The sequence below is a fragment of the Parasteatoda tepidariorum genome, chromosome 9 (genome assembly GCF_043381705.1).
Source record: "Parasteatoda tepidariorum isolate YZ-2023 chromosome 9, CAS_Ptep_4.0, whole genome shotgun sequence".
Lineage (NCBI taxonomy): Eukaryota > Metazoa > Arthropoda > Arachnida > Araneae > Theridiidae > Parasteatoda > Parasteatoda tepidariorum.
This window is the reverse complement of record NC_092212.1, coordinates 19,262,810-19,272,238: the sequence shown is the minus strand read 5'-3', so window position 1 is coordinate 19,272,238 and position 9,429 is coordinate 19,262,810.

Below are 9,429 nucleotides of genomic sequence, written 5' to 3'. Positions count from 1 at the left end.
TTTTAGTAACTAAGCTATCCATTGCTAAACTTTGAGTGATTTCGGATCTATTAAAGAACTTCATAGAGACCGTGAGTGAAAATCTGCAAATTTTGAACAGTAAATGAATAAATAAAAAAAGCAAATCACTGTAATAAATTTTAAACTGTTTTTCGAATTCGCATTCAGCAAAGTGCTATGGTAAAAATTCTAAAGAATGGTCAATGGTCAGCAAACTATCTGTGCGCGGGGAAATATACTTATTTTGAGGATAAAACGCAGTTTTTTAGAGGACACATAATTTTTTTTTTTCATTTGATTTAATGTCGTGTCAATAATAATAAATAAACAAATAATGAATAAATAAATGAATAATCATGCAATTTGAACTCCAGAAATGTTTTAAAATGTAAATACCAAAATTTACGAATGAATGTCCTACGAATGAATGAATACAAATTTATGACTGAATGTCCAACGAATGAATGAATACAAATTTACGAATGAATGTCAATCAAATCACAATATTTTTATATAATAATAAAATACATTCAGTTACGTCATAAATTAAAAACATCAATACAAAATGGATAAAACTTCTTTTTAAAAAATAATCGGTTTACTGAGCTTGCTATGATCTATATATCTTGCTTACTTACACATAGCTCTTTCAAGCATTAAAAAGTTTAAATAGTTGTATCGGAAAGGAATTATATATAAATTATATAATTAATTCGTATATATAAATTACGTATAAATTCTATATAAATTATATATGAATTCTATATAAATTATATATGTAATTCTATATAAATTATATATGAATTATATGTAAATTATATATATATAATTCTATATAAATTATATATGAAATGTTTATGAATTATGCATATAATTCTTTTTAATATATAAATTTACTGAAAAAATAAATTACCTGCTAGGGCAGGGGTGGCGAACCTTTATACACCAACGTGCCATAATTTCTAAAAAAATGTTTAATGAAATCACAGACGTGCCGTCAAATAATTTTGACTTCATGATTATTGTGANTTAAAGTAACATCAGTGTGACTTCTGTTGTTGCAGATTAGATGACAAATAACTTATATTAGGTTGTAAGATGTTAGTTTAAGCAGGACTGTTTATTTTTTTTTTGTTATTTATTTATTGTTAGCTTGTTTTTTATGGTTATTAATTGCTTTATTAATTGCCAGTTAATTTTAGCATTCATTGTTAATTTTTTCATTAATAATTGTTAATTATTTTGCGTGTTTTTTGTGAATTTTAATTTAATTGTTACATATGCTTCATAGTGTAATAGCATTTGAGTAATAACAATTCATAGTGTAATAACAAATGTGATCGGTGGCGTGCCCAAAATATTGTGTCGGGTGCCATAAATGGCACGCGTGCCATTGGTTCGCCATCCCTGTGCTAGGGTAAATTTATATATATTTTCTCATTGACGAGAACTTTGACCTTGCCAGATTTTAAAATGTCATGGTGATAGATTAAAACATGAAACTTATGCCAACATTAACTTAGATTTGCGCTAACACTAATAAAATATTTTACAGAAAATAAATCGTCAGCTTCCCTTTGAGATAATGATTTATTACACATGACGTGTTGTTTAAAATTTTTTTTTTTAATTCTGATGCTTATCTTACAATTATAAAAGAATTTATTTTTTTATCCTAGGGAAATTAATTCCTTAATTCTGCATTTCAAAAAAACTGTAAGTTGGGAAAATAGTGCATTACGTAAAAGAAATTAAATAGATTACTTTGTTTCTCAATTCAATTAGTGGCGCAAAAGTAGCAACATTATAATCCCTAATTCTTTCATAATTTACATCCGCACTTTATATCCCGCATTCCAAATGCAACTGATTTCCTTATTTTTAAATGCAAATTTAATCATTTCTTACGAATTATAAATTGATTGATTTAAAGGAAAATCATTAAATAGAATAATAGTTTAATGCTCTTTATTTTCATAGGAAGTTACATCGATATTAAAAAGGAAAAACAAAATGGTTAAGATATTTTTATTGGTTAATGTAATTACTTAGTTGACAAATACTTGAAGAAAAAAACTCAATCACTAATATATCTTAAATTTGAATGACAAAATAATATTTTGGAAGGCTACAGAAGTTTGAAAAAAGAATAAGACAGAATGATAAAAATATTAATTATTACATTAAGTGATATAGATAATGCTTGGGAACTAAACACTGGGGGTTCCGCGTTCGGCTGACCACCTGACCGGAACATCTGCTCCTGCACCCCAGAGCCCAAGGTCAGGAAAACTGAGATGGGCACAGTAGGCCTTGGCCCTCTATGGGCTGTCGCGCCACTGAGTTTAGTTTCAGATATAGATAATACTTATGTAAGAGAATTATTATGCAACTAAATTACCTATATTATGTAACAAAACTAGTATGCAACATTCTGTTCATTATTATGTGACAAAACTCTATCAAGTTATGTATTAACTCATAAGAGAATTATTTACCATTTTGAGCACAAACAGTACATATAAGTAAATTAATTATTTTTAATAAACAGTTAATTTCAAATTAATTTTCCTTTCAAAGTATAACTAAAAAAATAACTTTCTATCGCTCTAATATATATATTTTTTTTAATAAAAATTGCAATATTTGAAATCATTGCAGAATATTTTTAAGTATAGAAATAATAAAACTTAGTTTTTAAATTAAAATATTTAAGAGGAAAAAAAACATTTTAAAAACAAATTACATTTTACTCGCTGCAGATATTAGATTTAATTCTGATACAAGTGAGCTAACATCAAACAAAATTATTGTTCGCTTCATTATCCATTGTCCTGTGAAAGTTGATATTCGATATCCCATAAAAAGTGCTAGCCAATAATAAAACTTATAAGCAATTATAGTTTACTATAAAAAACATAGATGGCAACACTATAAACTTCACAGAGATATATTTCAATTTCAGAAATTTCATATGTAATTTCGATAATGATAGTTTATTAAAATAATTATAGATGGCAGCACTACATAAAAATATTTTTTATTTCACGCAAGCGTTTTTAAGTTTTTCACGCTCTTATATCATTTTACTACATAGACGGCATGGCATATTTTTGAAGTTATTGTAATTTATAAAACAATTAAAATCTGTGTTAAAACGTTTAAACAACAATAGTTTATAAATTGTACATGATTAATCCCAATAAAATTTACTGTTATTTATTCGTTTATAACCGTCTTCAAACAGCCGACCCAATTTTGAGTTTGCAAAAATATTATTTTTTTTTTGATTTTGAAATCACTATATGATTAGTGCAATTGTTGGTATTCGAAAACTTTTGAAGCTCATGTAAGAAAGATTATGAAATCGAAGTATGAAATATGATAAGTTCCTTTACACAAACTTCAAACAAACCCCTGTTTATAATTTCATTTTTAAACAATACTTAATTAATTCATCAATATTGAAGTGATTTGTTTTATTTATTTAATTAAGTCTCAACTTTTCACCGTAATGTCTTTTTTCTATGTTTATATCTTGTGCTTTTTTTCCGTTTACTTGTCAGAAAACGAATTCTAAAGCATGACGGAGACTTTAATTTTATTTATTTACTTTAGCTTAAACTTACTTAGTGCCTTTTGCACAGAAAAATTTGTGACTATTGTTTATACTTAAAGAACATAAGTTGGCAGGTATATTATACTCATTTGTTTAATTTATAAATTATGGAGGTTAAATTTCTTTAATGGAAACTACACACTACGAATACAGATAAATAATTGTTATACTCATTTTAAGGTATTTTACCAACTTTTAAGTTTTTTTTTACCAACTGTACTTGTTTTATTGCTTCTTAACATTTTGCTTCTGAGTTGCTGAAAGAAAAAAAAATAGTTCCTTTGAAAAATTTTGTTCAATATGATTTAATACAACAATTACTTAAAAATTAATAAAAAATTGCATAGTGAAAATTTTCTTAGTTTGAAATTTCTTTAGTTCTTCGCTTGTTAAAATGGGGTCAAACAGTATATTTTTTTTCTTTCTTATCTTCTTGAGCATGGGCTTTTAAAAGGCAGCTTTTGCTTTTGGGAAAAATTAGCTAAATATGATATGATACAATTGACATTTAAAAAAAGTACAAAAATATGTGTTTCATACTTCTAGAAATCTGAAGAAGTGATAATTTGTTTCGTACTTAATTAATACCTCGTAAAGTTTATAATTAAAGTGAAGCATTTATAATTAGAAATATGCAATTTAGCTTTTATTTAGGTTGGATAATTTTTATTATTGTTGCCATGCATAATTTATTAGAATTTACAATATATTATTTTGCTATTATTTATGAAAATTGAAATGGTTAAATTCGTTGAAAACATTAAAATACACGTATTCATAACTGTGCTATCACTTCATTATTATTATTATTTTTTGTTTATTTTGCAGCTTGCCGTGCTTGCCATACTGTTTTATTTTATAATAACATCTCTCTTTATAAGATTTGCTGTGAATCAGCGTTACTAGAACCGCAGTAGATTATTTTTATAAATATATTTTCCTAAAAATACAAATATGTTAAAAAAATATAATTAGAAAAATTAATTTGTATCACTCCTGAATTTATGTTAATCAATTATGAGAATTAATTAATTTTTGCTATGTTTGGCTCAGGTGCCCAGTCCAACAGTGGGGTGAAGTAAATTTTTTTCTTATGAATTTTTTTTTTTAATAATTTAATGTTAAATTAATTTATTATAAATTAATGTTACGCAAATTCTTAAAAATTTAAATTTACATAAGTTAATTTTGAGAATTACATAATTTTATCTATGTCCGGTCCAGGCACCCCTTTCCCTTCGACGAATGGTGAAGTGCACTCACTTTTAAAAAGGTTAAGATTTTATAAATTAATCTTAAATTAAATTCTTATAAATTAATGTTGCGCTAATTCTTAAAATGTTAAATTTACATAAGTTAATTTTGAGAAATATATTTTATCTTCGATCAGTTCAGGCACCCAGTTTCATTCGACAAGTGGGGTGAAGCTCACTAAAGTAAATTTTTATGATTAAATGCTAAATTAAATTCTTATAAATTAATGTTGCGCTAATTCTTAAAATGTTAAATTTACATCAGTTAATTTTGAGAAATATATTTTATCTTCAATCGGTTCAGGCACCCAGCTTCATTCGACAAGTGGGGTTAAGTTCACTCATTTTTAAAAAGTAAATTTTTATGATTAAATGCTAAATTAAATTCTAATAAATTAATGTTGCACTAATTCTTAAAATGTTAAATTTACATAAGTTAATTTTGAGAATTACATAATTTTACCCATGTTCGGTCCGTTCACCCAGCTCTATTCGACAAGGAAGGTGAAGTGCCCTCATTTTTAAAAATGCTAAATTTTTATAAATTAATTATTAAGTTAAATTAGTATAAATTATTGTTACGCTAATTCATAAAAAGTTAAATTTACACAAGTTAATTTTGAGAATTATTTAATTTTATCCATGACCGGTTCAGGCACCCAGTTTCATTACTCAAATAAGGTGAAGTGCATCCATTTTTAAAAAAAATGAATTCTTATAAATTATTTTTATGCTAATTCATAAAAAATTAAATTTACATACGTTAATTTATGTTCGGTTCAGGCACCGAGCTTTATTCCACAAGCGAGGTGAAGAGCACTCATTTTTAAATGTAAAATGTTTCTGACTTAATATTAAATTAAATTTTAATAAATTAGTGTTACGCTTCTTAAAAAGTTAAATCTTCAAAAATTATTTTTGAGAATTACATAATTATAGCTATGCTCGGTTAAGGCACCTAGCTCCACTTGTTAAGAAAGGTGAAGTGCACCTCCAAAAAAGATAAATTTTCATGAATTAATGCTAGTATATAGTGTAGTATTTTTTCAGTGAACATTAATTAGAAGTTTTCTCTTCTGAAAATTCTCTGTCCCATGCTGTTTTAAGATTTGAACTCATCTTCTTTTATTCTGCGACTTCCAAGTATCTTTTTTTCTTATTTCTTTTTGTGTTTTAGTCTTCTCATTCTCTCCTTATTTTTAATTTTCTTATGGTAAGAAAAGGAAATCTTATTACTAACACCTTTTTGTTTCTAACTCACAATATTTTTATTAATTGCAGTGGATTCAAACTAAGGAAGAAAAATGCCACCAATGTAAATTGTTATAACTGAGGTTGAGCTCTACGCTCGGCATTCATAATTTTTTCCGATGCTCCAACATTTTAACTTACAAATTGGTGAGATGTTAAGAAATGTGGACGCTTGTGTTATTCACTAATTCTAAGAAATGTTTGTGGGATTTTATTTGAAACTATAAGTTCTTAACATTAAGGACAATGTTAAGGTTAAGCTAAAAGCAGGGAACAAAATCAGTTTCTGGATATGTGTTTTCTCCAAACGTATTAATATGCTAATTGGTTGTGTCCAATCCCTGGCACTTTTATCGCTCTCTTTTTCTTTGCATTCATAGAACTAGAGAAATATTTACTCTTTTTTGAAATATTAATACAAAGGCTGTCACTTTAGTTCCTTACGCTTGTTACAGATGGCATCTATTTACAAGAAAAAGTTTTTTGCAAATTAGTAAATTAGTAGCGTTTTTCACTTTCATGAGTCGTGATCACAGTCATACAAAAATACAAGCACGAGGCCCCAAATTAAAGGTAAGCAAATTGTTAAGTTACTCAAATGAAGATTCTAAACTTTCTAATAACACAGAATAGGTAAACATTATTAACTATTTTGTATTGTTAGAACTAAAATAAAGTTTTTTTTCTCATTTGCATGAACTTCCGTACCGTCATGGAAGAAAGTCTGTCTGCAATAAACTAAAACTAGAAATGTTGTTAATGATAGAGTCAGAATGTTTTTGAAGTATGTGAGATGCTGTCAGAAACAACAGAAAATGCCTTGGTGTGTTACTGAAAATGAATATAAAATATCCATTTGCAAGGACACACCACGTAGCTGAACAGACAAGCATGAAGTTTTAACTGGAAGATAAACAGATGTTTAGTTACTTATGTGATTATTCCAAACTTTCTAATAATACATAATAGGTAAAAACAATAATTGTTAAAAGAATTTTTTTTTCATTTTTTCATTTTCAAGATTTTCCATGCGATCATGAAAGAAGGTTTGGTAGCAATAAATTAAAAATATTGCTGATTGACAAACATATGAATGACTGCTTCGACTAACATATGAATTGACAAACGACATGTCGACAAACCTATGTATCTACTTAAGTGAAGATTCCCAGCTTTCTAATAACACAGAATAGGTAAAAACTATTCCTATGATTGCTAAAATAAAGTTTCTTTTCAATGGCACTTTCTTCTAAGCAGTCGTCTAAGAAGGTCTGTCTGTAACAGACTTTCTATGCAATTATCATGATAATGAATGATGGTATTATCATGAAAATGAAATATGTATTTACAAGGACACAGCACGTAGCTATCAGTGTTTACAGTAACAGACTAGAATGTTGCTGATTAATAGAGATTGTCCTTGAGGAAGAAGTGTGTAAGCTTCCTCGTAAAATTTTGATGTCATTATCATGAAATTAAAATATCTATTTATAAGGACATACCTCGTAGTTATCAGTTTTTTTTAATACAGCAAATTCCTTATAATTCATCATCATAGACACGATGAAAGGCAAAAGTGAAGAGCTAAATAAAAGTTACAAACACATATATTTACTTAAGTGAAGATTCCAAGCTTTCTAATAACACAGAATAGGTAAAAACTATTCCAATGATTGCTAAAATAAAGTTTCTTTTCAATGGCACTATCTTCTAAGCAGTCGTCTAAGAAGGTCTGTCTGTAACAGACTTTTTATGCAATTATCATGATAATGAATGATGGTATTATCATGAAAATGAAATATGTATTTACAAGGACACAGCACATAGCTATCAGTGTTTACAGTAACAGACTAGAATGTTGCTGATTAATAGAGATTGTCCTTGAGGAAGAAGTGTGTAAGCTTCCTCGTAAAATTTTGATGTTATTATCATGATAATGAATGATGTCATTATCATGAAAATAAAATATCTATTTACAAGGACACGCCACGTAGTTATCAGTTTTTTTTTAATACAGCAAATTCCTTATAATTCATGATCATAGACACGATGAAAGGCAAAAGTGAAGAACTAAATAAAAGTTACAAGCACATATATTTACTTAAGTGAAGATTCCAAGCTTTCTAATAACACAGAATAGGTAAAAACTATTCCTATGATTCCTACAATAAAGTTTCTTTTCAATGGCACAATCTTCCAAGCAGTCATGTAAGAAGATCTGGCAGCAACAGACAAGAAATGTTGTTGGTTGACAGAGAGCGGTTGCCCCTGATGAAGAAGTGAGTGTGCATTGTCGTAAACTTTTTCAGATGTTTCAAACAGGGATGCAGCGGCAGATGTCATTATGACAAAAATAAAATATCCATTAACAATGACACACCCCGTAGATATCTGTGCTAATAATGAGGCGAATTGCTCATAGTGCATGATCATAGTCACACCAAAATGTAAGCACGAAGCACTGAAAAGGCAAGAAATCGACATTAACAGAGATAAGTTTGCATCGGTATCATTGATGAGCTCCTTTAGAGAACTGTAAGTTACAAGCAAATTTTCTTCAAGCGTTTCTTCTAGAGTGAGTGATTTTAAAAAGTGTGAAAGAAGATTTTTTATATTGTAACACACTAGTGTGTAATAAATCGAAAATATGCTGTGCGGAATCATAGTGCACGTAAGAACAAGAACATAAACCATAGCTAAAATCGTCCTCAAGGCTTCGGATTCTATGCTAAAACCGTACAAAAAGATCTTTAAGCCAAATGAACGCAGTGCAATGAAAGAAGATACAGCGAAAGGCAAATATATAACTAAAGTAAACGTAATCCAGATCCAAATCCGCAATTTCAATGTGGAGGTAAGGTTAACATTCAGTTTCTTAGACATGCTTATAAGTTTTTGTGATGTATTTTCCAAACGATTATATTGCACTAGTAGAACAATTTTGTGAACAATAGTTACAACGGTAAATACTGCATTGCTCTGGCTATAGAAGATCCAGGTTGCATAGAAAATGAAAGAATGGTATTTAGATTGCAGATAATGATAAACAGATTCCCAAACAGAATAATAATTGTCAACAATTTCCGTTGAAGACTCTTCTCTGTCTTCCATTTAATTTTATCTACAAAAAAATATCGAAAAAACGTAAATATTATTTGCCAAAGGGATGAATCTCTTTCCATAATTTTATTCGCACAATGCATCTTTTTGTATTAAAAAAGAAATGGCAGATAGGTTGATTGTGCAGAAAAAAGTAGTTACACAGTAAAATAATAAACCTATGAAAGGAACTTTTCGGAACTGTTT